This window comes from Nuphar pumila, chromosome 16, assembly GCF_984573655.1.
Source record: "Nuphar pumila chromosome 16, dmNupPumi1.hap1.1, whole genome shotgun sequence".
NCBI classification, from domain to species: Eukaryota; Viridiplantae; Streptophyta; class Magnoliopsida; order Nymphaeales; family Nymphaeaceae; genus Nuphar; species Nuphar pumila.
Genome location: NC_143264.1, coordinates 58,908,662 through 58,925,471, shown reverse-complemented (window position 1 = coordinate 58,925,471; position 16,810 = coordinate 58,908,662).

The following is a 16,810-nucleotide window of genomic DNA, read 5'->3' as shown; positions in this document are numbered from 1 at the left end:
GTCCTCAGTCAAATACAAAGGTAAAGTCCTTTAACGTCCCGCCCTTTTTCGAAAATAGCCCGCTAATTAAATGCGTTTTAAATAAATAAAAATACGTCGTTTCGCATGCCGCCCTTTTTTCGACACCCGCCGCCAAATTAAATGCTTGCTTTCGAAGTATTTAAAATTACCGATCTCCACAAACCGCCCTTTTTTCGATACAAATAATTAATAATACGTCGTCTAACATGCCAGACATTTTCGGAAAACAGCCCGTTAATTAAATGATTGCGTTTTAAATAAATAAAAATACGTCTGCCGCCCTATTTTCGATAGCCGCCGCCAAATTAAATGATTGCTTTCGAAAAATTTAAAAATACGTATTTCCACAAACCGCCCTTTTTCGATAGAAATAATTAAAAATACGTCGTCTCACATGCCGAACTTTTGCGAAAACACCCCCTGAAATTTAATTATTAACTTTTAAATAATAAAAACCCCGTCGTTTGTCGGTCGCATTATAACAAGTTTTTGGGTATAAATCATCTTTCACGATTATTCTATTGATTATCGTATATGGATACATCGATATATTCATGCAACGACAAACCCTTTTCTTATCGCTATTGACTGTTATCATTTACGCCGTCAGAACTCGTTAAATTATTGTTCAAGGCTTACATCGCCAATCCTTATTGCGATATTCTTTCGAGGCGGAGACAAATACAGCGATTGCTAAACAGAAATGATATATCTTAGCGATGCTAGAGAGGTTAGGTAATGCCACGATTTTTTAACAAACATCTATTTTCGATTGAAGTTTATTTATTTCAGAGATCCACAGACGAAAAGATGTAATAAAAAAGAATTAAACAATAAAAGAATGTCACGTTACTACAACTCATTATACAATTACAACAAAAACCTAGCATGATAAAAATGAAAAACTATGATTTATTCTGAGGCACTTGACGAATCAGATGAAATATCATAGAATTGTCTCTCACTTTTTATTTGTGCACTGTCTATCCAGCGTGGCATCCTCGTTGCGAGACCTTTAATAAGAAAACTGGTCATCATCTCTACCACTGAGTTCAATTGAATCCCCATAGTGCTTACTTCTGCCCTTAATTTCTTATTCTCCCTCTCCATAACTTCGAACCTTACGACAAAGACAATGTTCTCTTTTAGTGCAAGTGTTCGCTCTTCCTCGCGATTTGTTACTGAGGGACCAGTCGTAGTAACTAGAGAGAGACAACGTTTTGGTTGTAGAGGCTGAGCTGCAACATGAAAATGGGCAGTTGGGAGACATAGGTTCACAATTTTTTCAATCTTCCGATTTTGCCGCATTGGTTCCCAATACCTTTCGAAATAGAAGAGATCAAATTGTCGTCCTTCATGTGGTTTCGAAATAGAAGGGATCAAACCACCTGAGTTCCAATTAAATAATTCGTCCGTGTAGCGATCGGGCCAATTAACGTTCCTGCCACCACCACTATTCATCTTCCTTCTCACTTCCAAAGGCTTATTTGGGATAGACTGCCCCAAGCCAGATTGTAGAAGAACTCGACTACCTTACTGCAACTCGGCTTCAAAATTGCAGAATAGCCACAAATCGTGGTAAGCCAATCTAGCAGCCACCGCAACAACGTCTTCATCATCGTCCTCCCCATCTCCATAAGGTCTCCACATAACCTGTACATTGGTAATTCTTTTTAATAAAGAATGACAAATATGTTAACATTTATTTACGCATAATATGGCAACAACGATATGTACTACGGAAGACAATCCTGCAGCGATGGATACTTAAGAATGCTGAACATTACAACGATTTATAATATATTAACAATTTTAGAACGTTTACCTCGTTTAGTTGCAGCCCATCTAAAATGGACTTAGCATTATAAACTGCGACGTTTATTCTAGCCCAATGACCAATCTTTGGAAAACCACAAATCGGAGGGCCACAACGAAGACGCAATGGGATAATATGTTCCAACGCCCAAGCCTAACAAAAACAATATTATTAGTAACACCACAACCTGCAATGAGACTGTTCTACAATTACTAAGTATGTAATCAACAAATACCTGAACAAATGGCCAAAATCCACCAACTGTTTTCGTACCGTTACTCGTACGGTGGAGTTGACTGTACAAGTGTGCGAGCATAGCGGCACCCCAGGCATAGTTGTCTATTTCGTCTAAGTCTGCCAGGTACTGCAGCCACATGGAACTTATTCTCAAACCAGAACAATCGGAAAATAATGTAAGACCAAAAAAATATAGAAGGAAGTCGCGCAACTCTTGGTCAGCTATTTCAGATGCACAAGTAGCGGAGTGACCTTCCCATTTATTACGAAAAAATGAGACCTTCATTGATGTGGAATTTATTCCACCAGAAATACATTGACTTCATTCGTCCATCGACATTCCTAACAGGGTCATGCATTTCTCCCTTGTGTTATAGTTTGAATGCCGTAACAAGACAACACTGCCATCGCACTTAAGGCCAGTGATCCTCGCTACACCTTCTAGAGTCATGGTGATCTCAAAAGAATCAAATTGGAATGTGTTCGTCTTATCATTCCATTTATTTACCAGGTGGGTCATGGTATTCCAGCAAGTTTCAAAATATTGCTGGTCCAAAAGGCCACCGAAGTGCATATTTCATAATCGGTCCTTCTGATATGCACTCAGCTGACCATACCACGACAGAACTACAGGCCATTTACACCGACCTCCGAGCTTTTCATCTACTGCTCTACTTCTCCTGTGAACTCCCTGTAACACAAAATAACATATTATTCCTACCAATTGTAATTTAGTTCCATTTGTACTTATAAATATTATTTTACTAACCGCCATAAATAATATTGGTTGCAGACAGACTATCACAGTAATCGCTATACAAATTAATACCTAACACAGTAATCGCTATACCAAAATCGCTAAATATGTTATTAAATCTTCACAGACAGAACGAATATATTTACATTGGCCGCTATTTTCTGTTGTTTTCCATCCAACCTGGGACTTTCTGGTGGGTCCACTGCCTCCAATTGCATTTCAATCTCCATCTTTACTGGCTCCACCATCGCATGCCTTTCTCTCGCCTTCTTTTTCTCGCCCTCCTTCTCCATCCTTTCTCTATCATTCCTTTTCTCATCCTCCTTCTCCTTCCTTTCTCTCTCCCTTTTCTCCTCATTCTCCTTCTCCTTCCTTTCTCTCTCCCTTTTCTCATCTTCCTTCTTCTGCTTCCTTTCTCTCTCACTTTTCAACTCTTCCTTCCTCTGCTTCCTTTCTCTTTCCCTTTTCTCATCCTCCTCATTCTGCTTCCTTTCTCTCTCCCTATTCTCCTCCTCCTTCTCCTTTCTTTCTCTCTCCCTTTTCTCCTCTTCATTCCTCTGCTTCCTTTCTCTCTCTCTTTTCTCCTCTTCCTTCCTCTGTTTCCTTTCTCTCTCCCTTTTCTACTCCTGCATCCTTTCTCTCTCCTTTTTCGCCTCCTCCTCCTTCTCCTTCCTTTCTCTCTGCTTTTTCTCCTCATCCTTCTGCTTCATTTCTCTCTCCCTTTTCGCCGCTTCCTCCTGCTTGTTCCTAAACCTTTCATGCAATTCCTCCTCCTGCTTCTTCCTTTCCCTTTCCTTTTCTTCCTCCTCCTTTTCCTTCTGCCGCCTTTCTTTCTCTTCCAGTTCTTGTTTCCTTCTTTCCTGGAATTCTTCCTCCTGCTTCTTCCTTTTTCTTTCCTTTTCTTCTTCCTCCTCCTTCTCCTTCTGTTGCCTTTCCTTCTTTTCCTCATTCTCCTTCTCCTGCCTTTGCATTTCCTTAGCTTCCTCAAACTCCTTCTCCCTCATTCGCCTTTCCTTTTCTTCCTCATACTGAGGAATATTTTGTTCCTTCTTTTCCTCCTCCTTATTCATTTGCCTTCGCCTCTCCTCCTCCTTCTTCAGTAGCCATGCCTTCTTAACCATTGCATTGCGCTCCAAGCCTCTCCTCTTACATTCTGCCGCAGTTTCATCCACTAAATAGCTAACATAACTTTGAAACTCCTCCTCATTCTTCTTCCTATTTTCCCTCAACCGTGCGTCAATCCTCAGCCTTCTTTTCAAATTCTCATGAATATTTCTTGCCTTTGCCTTCTCTTCGTCATCCTTGTTCTGCATCTTTCGTTCTTCAGAGTTCTTCCTTTGGTCCACAGCCTCGATATCTGATGGATAATCCTCCGCATAATACGATTCCAAGGCTTTTTCCCTGTCTTTATCGTTCTCAATCTTAAGTATATTTTGGTATCTTTCAAAAACCTTAGATAGATGGGACTGGCGGATCACTTCTCTAATAGACAACCCATAGAACGATGGGGTATCTCTAATTTGATGAGGCGCAAACATTGCTAACCTGCACAACACATTACACGATCATCATGATTAGAAATCGTCGGAATATTTGGGTTCATAAGAAACAAATCGTTGTATAAGAAGCAATCTTCAGATTGAAGAAACACATCGTTACACGAAACTCACTGAAACGATGGGAATTTGAATATTTCAACTGTAGAGTAAGCAGTGGTAAGACGAAAATAGATGCTCTGGAACAAAGGGAAAGGATGCTCTGACGACTCCAGATGAAAGCAAAGAATCTCCGGTAGAGTGCTTAGAGCGAGAATGGATTGTTTCGAACTATTTGAATCCTACAACATAACGCTTGCTACATACGCAAACTCTGCGGAACGTTCGTTGGCGCAATAACGATGGAGGGCAGTTTTGTCCTTTTCACGAACCGACAGTTCAGTTTTCTAGAAGGAGGGCATTTATGTTCGTTCGAGGAAGATGAAGCGAATGGCGGTAAAGGGTACTTAAGTCTTTGTTGCGGCACCAAATTACGATGCAGTATGATGCGGACTGTCATCAGGAACCATGCCGGTCTCGATCGTATACGTGGCGCTATTTGGAAGCCCCGAACATGAGATCTCATTACCGGCCTTGTTCGGGGGGGGGGGGGACATATAACCTGCTTTGCTCTCACTACCACAGTTTTCTCGAGATCGATGCACCTTGGTATTTATGCATCTCGAAACCACACTGTCACCTCCGTCATTGGATTTGCACGTATTTTCACATTGGACACGAAGCTCAAGGCACGCATAGTAGTCTTCACCATGTTTGGACCATCAGCAATCACTTTACATTGAGGATTGCAGTGTTGGGTAAAATCTAAACTAATTTTGGTGTTTGTTTGTTTCTAATGAATGTGAATATAGGGTTTCTCCGCCAATTGTATAGAAATTATATAATATAAAAATATATATGTTTACATGTATTAAATTTTATAAATAAAATATATAATATTCGCATAGGTTGGACTTTGTAAATAATCTATTGAATTTTACGAATAAAATATATAATGTTTGCATGCATTAGATGTTTTACACATTATATATATATATATATATATATATATATATATATATATATATATATATATATATATATATATATATATATATATATATATACACACACAACACAGAGGCATGTGATGATTGTATAGAGTTGTAGTTTACCAAACCTTATTGATTATATCTGACTATATCTATATGCAGGATATGAAACTATGTAAAAAGTGTGTAAAAGATGAAAAAATATATATAAATAAATATATATATATATACTAAAAATACATGACATACATAAGAATTACTTATGCTTGAAGTTTAGATGTTTCGTATTAAGAAATACATATGTTCACGCACACATGTATAAGTATGTATAATCTGATTAAAGTTCAAAAAATTTAAAAGGATAAATCTTTACAAGCTTTTGAAATAATTATAAACTTTTGAAATATTTATGAGCTTTTAAAATAATTATGAGCTTTTAAAATATTTACGAACTTTGAAAATATTTATGAGCTTTTGAAATATTTACGAGCTCTTGCATAATTACGAGATTTTGCATGTTTATGAATATTTGCATAAACTTTCACATATTTACGAGCTTTTGTAGGTTTTATAAACTTTAATGATGCATGCATGAAAATTTCTTATGATTAGAATCATGTGTCATATCATATAATTATGTGTAATTGTCTTATAATGCATGTGATAATATGATTTTTGAAATACCACATGATGATGCATGCATTAAATGTTTAAACTCAAATATTGAAGATATAAGTTACAAAGCTTTGCTAGTTGTACTTGCATATTGAAATATTAAATAATGATATTACATTGCATATGACGATGTGCTTTTGAAATGCCACATGATGATGCAAGCATGCAATAGATGTTTAAACTCAAATATTTGAGCTATGGGTCAGAGAGCCCAACTAGCTATGCTCATATGTTGAAATGTTAAATAATTGTATTATAATGTGTGTAATGATGTGCTTTTGAAATGCCACATGATAATGCAAGCATGCAATGAATGTTTAAAATCAAATACCAGAGCTATAGGTCACAATTTTATTGGCATGTTGAAATGTTAAATAATTGTGTTACATGATATATGCATAGCTCATATTAATGTTAGGGGTTCAAAGAACATGTATAGTGTCATTGGACACATTGGTGTGCATAATATATGATGTATTGTAAGCATACATGTATTTATGATGACTCGTACACGAGCTTGAGGTTAATATGAACTCATGAGGTGTGAAAGGGGCATTGTTCTATGAAGGATACATGCACACACACTTTTGATGATTTTGCCTTTACAGGTTAAGTGCTCATTATGGCTAAAAGTGCCTAAGCAATGTTGAATGAGTTGGGTACCTACGAATAAATCATGATTACCTTAGAATAGTACTAGAGTTATTAAACCCTGAATTGCCTAATGATATGATGCACATATAATGACAAAACCGTATAATAAGAACACTATAACTCATTCAGATTTATGGTCTACCTAGAGAGGCAGGTGGTATAAGCCATGAGTGACAATGTTATATTTTATGAGAGTGAGGCATCCCAATGGTCTCCAGTTACTCAGAGGTTAGGAGGTTGTGGCTATCAACATATTCTAGGTGATAGATTCTCGACTATTGCAGCTAGTCCATGATGCATTCTATATCAAATGTTACACCATAGTGGGGGTTTTATTCCTATCAGAGACCACCTGCTTTGGGTACTGCTCAGTTTGACACTTGGGTAAATTATAACTTATGAATATTAAACCCTTAGAATGTCACAATTATTTGAGGTGGTTGTTTCCCTGTGTACTCGATGAGATTGCAATCAAAAGAAACAAAGACCTTAATTATACGGTTTTGAAATAAAAACATGCCTTGATAATGCACAATCACATTCTAAATAAAGTTGTCGAACTCTTTATAATTGTTATTTTTTATACATGTATTGTTTTCCTGTTAAAATATATCATGCCTTGTTGAATTGTGACATATAAGTGTACCATGATGGATATATATCATGAATATCTGATTAAATGAATTATATTATCATGAATATGCTACCTATCTTAGCTTTGTACATTCACTGTGTATTCTGGTGTAGACCTACCAGGCTTTCACCAGTCTGACCCATTTTATGGTCATACATGTGATTACAAGTTTATCTATAGATGCAGGATGTTGCAACAACATTGACGAGCCAATCATTTTTCTTTCTCAAGCCCTGAATTCTGATATATGTTACTAAAATGTGTCATGTTATCCATATTTAAATTCAGTATAATCATTTTTATGTAGAATATAACCCACCTGAGGTTTTGAACCAAAGTTAAAAATGTTCTCGCTGATGATTATTTCAATAAAAGAAAAAAATTTAAATTTTCACATGTTTTATAAGTGATTAAAAATCTTGAGGCGTTATAAAGAGCCCATCCACCATGATCATAGCCTTTGTACGGGGAAAACACAAGAATCATTATTGGTTGACGAAGGAAGTAACACTGTAATGAGGCTTTTAGAAATTGAGAAAGGCGGCCTTGATGACCAAGAATTGACCTACACACCATACCCTCATTCATGAAGATAGTCTTGTAATGTTAGGGGACTGAGGAGGTGGTGGGCTCGCAAACAAATTGTGGGGCTTCTTAAAGACCACTACAAGAATTCTGTGGATTAGCGACAGACGCTATCCGGTGCTAATCCATCGCAATTTCATCATTGAACTGTTTAGCGACGACTTAGTGATGGATAACGTCCATCACAATTTTTTGGTCGATAATTAGCGACAGAACTGATTTGTCGCTACTTTCTTCACTAATTCGCGATGGATTAACGAATGTCATGATTCGTCGTTAATCCATCGCTAAATAAGGACTGATTTAGTTTTGCGACAGATACATATCTGTCGCTAAAATTTAATGATGAATACATATCCGTCTCTAATATTTGTCGCCAATTTAGCGACAGATTAGTGATGGATTACATTCCATCGCAAAACATCGACTGATTCAGTTTTTGAGACAGATAAATATTCATTCCTAATTCATCACTAAAATGGTGATGGATATTAGTGATGGATAATATATGTTGCTAATCCATCGTAAATTAAAAAAAATTGTTTGAAATATAAATATCGAGAAATATTTTCTCGTTATATAATTTATATAACCTATGTATAAAAAACAAAGTACACATAAAAAATATATAGTGAAACAAATTTAACAACCCAGTATAATCCTCGCCAAGTTCTAATTAGTTACAAGTGAATATATACAAAGAGTTTCGTTTGAAACAATAAGTACGTTAAACATATTCAACACATGAATCTAATCCTCGCCAAGATTCAGAGCATCATCCTCTTCATTGTCTCGATCTGCCCCTTCATCCATGCCTCCATTAGCTCCTCTACGCTGATCATCTACAGCATCCTACAAGAGAACCAAATTGTTAGTATTGATAAACAAAATATAATAAAATAAATTATATGCAATGCACCTAATCTAAGGCAATCAAAGTAACATGGCTGAATGATACATAGACTAGCAATAAAGTGAAGGACATTAACAAAATTCAGAGGTTGTCAAAAAACTTTCATAGTGATTCAATCATGCATATATGTGTTATAAGACAGTCAAAAAGCTTCATAGTGATTCAATCATGCATATATGTGTTCTAAGGTTGTCAAAAATTTTTTATAGTGATTTAATCATGCATATATGTGTTCTAAAGTTGTCAAAAAAATTTCATACTGATTCAATCATTTATATATTTGTTCTAAGGATGACAAAAATAATTCATAGTGATTCAATTGTCCATATATGTATTCTAAGATTGTCAATAAAAGTAAAGTTCATAGTGATTCGATCATGCATATATGTGTTGTAAGGTTGTCAAAAAAATTACATAGTGATTTAATCATGCATATATATGTTTCAAGGTTGTCAAAAAAAATCATAGTGATTCAATCATGCATATATGTGTTCTAAGGGTGTCATAACAATTTTATAGTGATTCAATCATGCATATATGTGTTCAAAAGGTGTCAAAAAAATTCATAGTGATTCAATCATGCATATATGTGTTCTAAGGTTGTCAAAAAAAATCATAGTGATTCAATCGTGTTTTAAGGTTGTCAAATAAAATCCACAATGATTTAATCATGCATATATGTGTTCTAAGGCTGTTATAAAAATTGTATAGTGATTCAATCATGCATATATGTGTTCTAAATGCGTCAAAAAAATTTTATAGTGATGAAATCATGCTTATATGTGTTTTAAGGTTGTCAAAAAACTTTCATAGTGACTCAATCATGCATATATGTGTTATAAGGCAGTTAAAAATTTTCATAGTGATGAAATCATGCTTATATGTATTCTAAGGTTGTCAAAAAACTTTCATAGTGATTCAATCATGCATATATGTGTTATAAGGCTGTCAACAAATTTTATAGTGATTCAATCATGCATATATGTGTTCTAAGGTTGTCAAAAAAATTTCATAGTGATGAAATCATGCTTATATGTGTTCTAAGGTTGTCAAAAAACTTTCATAGTGATTCAATCATGCATATATGTGTTATAAGGCAGTCAAAAAATTTCATAGTGATGAAATCATGCTTATATGTGTTCTATGACTGTAAAAAAAAAATCATAGTGATAAAATCATGCTTATATGTGTTTTAAGGTTGTAAAAAGCTTTCATAGTGATTCAATCATGCTTATATGTGTTTCAAGGTTGTCAAAAAACTTTCATAGTGATTCAATCATGCATATATGTGTTATAAGGCAGTCAAAACTTTTTATAGTGATGAAAGCATGCTTATATGTGTTCTAAGGTTGTCAAAAAAAATTCATAGTGATTCAATCTTGCATATATGTGTTATAAGGCAGTCAAAAAATTTCATAGTGATGAAATCATGCTTATATGTGCTCTAAGGTTGTCAAAAAAAAATCATAGTGATGAAATCATGCTTATATGTGTTCTAAGGTTGTAAAAAAAAATTCATAGTGATGAAATCATGCTTATATGTGTTCTAAGGTTGTCAAAAAATTTCATAGTGATGAAATCATGCATATATATGTTATAAGGCAGTCAAAAATTTTTATAGTGATGAAATCATGCTTATATGTAAGGTTGTCAAAAAACTTTCATAGTGATGCATAAATTCTCTTCCCCTCTCTACCACAAACATGTTTAACATAAAATGCAATTCCATGAACTATTATGCATGCATTGATAATTCAATATTTTCGTGTGTAACACAATCACATTATATTTACACACATCACAAGGATATTTAGAAAGATGAAATCACATTTACAAACACGATACATTTCATTTAAGCATGTTTTCATGATACAATTTTACATAGAATGCATAATTAAATCAAAAATAACTTTATGCAAGCATGGAATGTCATGTCAAACATTGTAGTACATTCAATTATTCATATCACAACAATGTCAAATATGTACCTGCAACAAACACACTCTAATATCCTGCTAACTACTACCATGAAATCCAAACTACAAAAATAAGAACACTTTTATTCCCATACATTCAAATCATGCTCAGCATGATGTCCAAACTCCAACAAAATAGTCCTAGATATCCACAACTAAGTGAGTGTGAGCAGGAAAGTGTTGCATCCAAGAAAGTAAATAACATGTGATACACTTGCATCACTTATTCGCCACGGGTATTTACTCGATTTGCATGCTTTTGTATTTGCATTTTTTTTTGCTTGACATTTTAAGCCGCATGCGATGCTTAGCATTAAGCATCACACATTTTGCTCTGCTACGCACCCACACTGAGGTCCCACGAGAAAATGATGCTCGATGTTGATGGAGCGAAAGACCGTTGTCTAAATGATGAGAAACATGTTAAGGAATGATACTTGACGTGTTAAAAGTTGTGGTGATGGTGGATAAAATCCAGAACAAGTTGAGTAGGGTAAAGAAAAGAAGTAAACCAAAGATGAATCTAAAGGAAAACTGACATATCAGTTAAGATTGTGTTCTTACTTGCATCGACATTATTGAGGACGACAATGGCTTGGGTGGAGGAGAATGTCCTGGATCGAGCCTTCGAAATGGAGCATGTGCAGTGCGAAGCTCTATTGAGTAGAAAACACATCTAGTGTAGGAGTGCGCGATATGCGTTGGCTTGATCGGTGACCCGCGATGATAGCACCACATGCGATAAGCAATGATATCGACGTTAGTGCATCCCTGGATGGCAGATCAAACATAGAGCCTTGTTTGATTAAGCAGTGCCAGCGGATCAGAGGATCTTGCCTTTAAAGATTTCGTTAAGGACCTCTCAACTTGCAAGAGTTTTTCATGCATAGCTGTTGGATGCACGGGGTGCGTGTAGGTTAGGGCTAATTCTCTCAGGGATCACCTTAGGTGGATCCAACCGAGTATGGTGACTCGAAGTTAGGCAAGTGAATGTCTAGGCACCAACATATGAGTCTGGGTGGTGCTCTTCGCTATGATATTTAATCATCAATTGGTCTTTAGATTATAGACCGCAAGGTCTTGTTCCTTCAATGGCAAGGTTTTGCTAGGTTGTGCGCATGGAGTCGCGATACGCTCCAAGGCACGCAAGGCTAAGGCAAAGTTTGTGCCGTTTCGAAAGTGATAGCTGGTATGGGACAACTATGCACTAAGCGGCATGAACTAGATATAATTCACATTTGAAGATGCCCTTGATCAACTTTCACTAGGCAGCTGCGTATAAGGTGGTGTGCAAGACCAATGAAAATGATTCAGCACATGAAAAAAAAGGTTGGTGCGCGGCCTTTGGTTGTTGAGCTGGGTAGTCTGGCATGTTGCGGGTTTGTGAAACATTTTATGTCTGTGACAGACACGGTGGCTATTAAGACAATGAAGCTATACACAATAATTCAAGTATGATATTTTGATGATAAACAACTGGAACAACTAGATTTCAGCTATGGCAATAAAAAAAGAAGAAAGGAATTGAAGAAGTTTACAAGTTCTACATTGAAGAATTGATTGAAGATTTTGTGCAAGTGTAAATCTCTTTAAATTCTTAGATTTTTGTAAGAGCCTTACTTTGATTGCATATCTCACTTGCATTACACCTAAAAATACTTAGGAAAACTTTCCTAAAAAGAACCTTTTGCAAAACTGATATTTTTAGTTTTATCAGTCGACTGATTTTCTCGCAACTTTTTCAAAGCCAAATGTTTATTTTCTGATCAGTCGACTAATCTACTCTTAGTCGACCGACCCAAATGTTCGATTTCTGAAAATTTTAATAGAAGTCAAATAAAAGTTTTTTTAGTCTACTAATGATTTTCATCAGTCAACTAATTTTTCTTTGGTGGACTAATTTTCAAAATCTCGAATTCAAATCTTTTCGGCTAGACACAGTAGTTGACTGATTTAACAATCAGTCTACTAATATTTGATTTCAGTCGACTGATAAATTTTTTAGTCAACTAATATAGCTATTTTTTTGAACTTTTTAGAAGTTGCGTTCTTTCATTTTTCAAACGTTTTGACTATTTAAAACTGTCAGTTTGACACCCCTTCATACCACCAACGTCTGAAATTCTTCAGCTATAAATAAGAGTGAGATCTACAATCAAAATCAATGAATTGAAAATCGAACTCTGTGTTTTTCACTCCTATTCTTTCAAGCATTCGTTTTCTCACTCACTAAGTCTTTTCACTCAAGTTCTTCACTCCAATTTCTTTTATGAGTCAGTGAAATCATGAGTTGAATATTTTTGAAGCCTTAGAAGCCTTTGCAAACCTATTTCACCTCCTTTGCATTTATAAGAAAGGCTTCTAGGCTGATTATGAGTCATTTATTTCAATTTTTCTATAATAGGACATAGTATCCTTGATTTAAAGGAGAAGTTTGCTTTCAGCATGGTTGTTGCTAAAAGTGGGACCAGTTTTGTTCTGTTTGATTTTGTGGTGACACACGTTTGATAGTGGAAATCTCAAGCGAGTTTTGTTTGGGGATTGGATGCAGGTCTGGAGGACCGAACCAGGATAAAATCTTTGTATTCTTTGTATGTGATTGCTTTATAGAATTCAAAATCTTTCAAATTCCAAAGACGAAGTTTAAAAGCACTATTCACCCCCCCTCTAGTACTGGTTGCATCGATCCTACAATACTTTCATTTAGTATCAAAGCAAGGTTTGTTATCTTTTGATTTTACCATCATCTAGCATGACAACAACATCGTCTTCTCAGCACAAAGAAGGATGCTCCTCAGTTCGTCATTCTCTCTTTAACAGAACAAACTATGGATACTGGAAAGTAAGAATGACAATATTCCTACAATCCATGGATCTTGAAATTTTGAGGGTCGTTTCTGAAAAGTATCAAGCACCATCAACATATTTCAGCGTATGAACCGATGAAGCAAAGAAAACTGCTTCACTCAATGCCAAGGCTATGAATGCTCTATATTGTGTCATTGACAAGGTAGACTTCAATCAAATCTCTTAATGTTTCTCTGTAAATAAAATTTGACATACTTTTCTTGTGATTCATGAAGGTACGTCAAAGGTCAAAGAATCTAAAATTGCTTCTTTAGTTCATAAATTTGAATTATTTTAAATAAAGCAAAATGAGTCAATTTCTAAAATGATAACAAGAATGACCGATATTATAAATACACTCAAATTTCTTGGAAAAGATTATTCACAAGTGGATTTGGTTAGAAAAGTCTTAAGGTGTTTAACTCCAAAATGAGAGAAAAAAACCACATCAATAGAAGAAGCCAATGATTTGAATACCCTTTCTTTTGAAGACTTGGTTGGTAATTTGATGACATATGAAGTTCAACTTCAAGATAGACAAGAAGAAGAACTAAAAAAGAAATCTCTTGCACTCAAGGCCACTTCAGATTCTGAAGATTCAGATGAGGATGAAGATATTGCCCTTATCACTAGAAAATTCAAAAGATTCATAAAAAATGAGAGATTTCAAAGAAAGTTGAAGAAAACTGAACCATCAAATTCTAATGAAGTTAAGTGTTTCAACTGCAAAAAGGCTGGATATATCAAAAGAGATTGTCTTCTTCTCAAAGTCAAGTCTAAGGACCAATTCAAGAAGAAAAAGACATTTCAAGCAAATTGGGATGAAAGTAACTCTTCTTCCGACGAAGAATCAAATGAAGAAGTCACTAATATGTGCTTTATAGAACAAGAAGAATCGATAAATCAATTTGATTATGATGAGTTATTAGAAGTTTTTAATAAATTATATGCTAAATTTAAGAGTCTAAGTTCTAAAAACAAAGAGTTGAAAATAGAAAATTTGACTCTTGAATCTAAGAACAAAGTGTTACTTCAAGAGATGAAAGATCTCAAGAAGGAAAACTTTTCTCAAGCATCTAAGATAAAAAAAATTGGCATTAGAACCAATGCTTTACAAGAAGAGATATCTAGTTTGAAAGAAAAATCAAATGATCTTCTATCTATAGTGACTAATTAGTTCACTAATGGTCAAGAAAATCTAGAAAAACTTTTTGGTTCTCAAAGATGCTCGGTTAACAAAACCGGATTAGGATATAGTTTCTTTGATACTCAAAATAGACTAAACTATGTGGTAAAGAATCATCAAAGTCAAAACTCAAAATCATTGGTTCAAAGAACTCAGTTTTGTAGTCATGTATATCATGGTAGAAACATAACTCATCATGGTACTTCCAATATATATAAGCCTAGACATGTTCATCCATCTTATCATGCTTCTTTCTACAATTCTAGAAATGCTAAAACATTTTATGATAGAATGAGTGATTATTTTCAAAGAAAACCAATATACAAATGGATTTGGGTTTCTAAGACTAACTCTCATGGACCCAAAAATGAAAAAGGAACAAATGTTTTGTCTTCCAATTTTGTTGTAGGTACACAAAATAAGGAGCAAGTGGATCTTGGACAACGATTGTTCCAAACATATGACTAGAAGGCCAGAGTTATTTTTCACCCTTCAAAGTAAGGATGGAGGAACCATCACCTTTGGTGATAATAGCAAGAAAAAAGTAATCGGTATTGGTAATATTGGTAATTCAAAATTTTCTTTGATAAAAAATATTTTTTAGTAGATGGATTAATGCATAATCTATTATCTATTAGTTAATTATATGACAAAAAAATTTTCAATTTTTTTGAACATAATTTATGTTTGATTTCTGATTCTTATTCTAAAAAGATCATCTTTAAAGGAAAGAGGAGGAACAATGTGTATGAACTTTATCTTGATGAGTTACCCACCCTCAATGAAAAATATCTCATTGCTTCAAATGAAATATAATGGTTATGACACAAGAGACTTGGACATGTTAACTTTAAATTAATTTCTAAGTTATCCAAGAATGATCTTTTTAGAAGCCTACCTAGAATATCATATAAAAAGAATCACTTATGTAATGCTTGCCAAATGGGTAAACAAATTAAGAGTTCTTTCAAAGCAAAAGATATAATTTCAACAAAGCGTCCTCTGAAACTTTTACATTTAGATCTTTTTGAACCGTCAAGAATTCAAAGTTTGAATGGTAGTAAATATGATTTTGTCATAGTAGATGATTATTCTCGTTTTACTTGGGTGATTTTTCTGAAAAACAAAAATGATGTTTTTTTGAATTTTCTAAACTCTGTAAAAGAATTACAAATGAAAAATCTACCTCTATTATTACTATTCGTAGTGATCATGGAGGAGAATTTGAAAATAAATCTTTTCTAAAGTTCTGTGATTTACATGGAATATCTCACAACTTTGCTTTTCCTAGAGCGGCTCTCTAAAATAAAGTTGTTGAAAGAAAGAATAGAACATTGCAAGAATGTACTAGAACTATGCTTCAAGATAAAAATTTACCAAAATACTTTTGATCTGAAGCAGTAAATACAACATGTTATGTTTTAAACCGTGTTCTTATTCGACTATTTTTACATAAAACCTATGTTGAATTATACTATGATCGTATACCAAAGATCTCATATTTCAAAACTTTTTGTAGCAAATGCTTCTTGTTAAATACCAAAGATAATCTTGACAAGTTTGATTCAAAATTAGATGAAACAATATTTCTTGGATATTCTTCTAGAAGCAAAGCTTACTGTGTTTTTAATAAAAGAACTTCTTGCATTTAAGAGTCTTTACATATTTTATTTGATGAGAATGGTGAGCAAGTTGTACCTCTAAGCGAAGGAGAATAGGTTATACCTCAAGGAGAACCTTGATAGAAAGCACTTCACAAGAAAATATTTCTCAAAATCTTCCACCTGTTTGGAAAGAACTTCATAATCATCCACATAAGCAAATTATTGAAGAAATAAAGAGTGGTGTCCAAACTAGAAGCCAGATGGAAGAATATATTATAAATATTACGTTCATATCAAAATTAGAACAAAAAAATATCA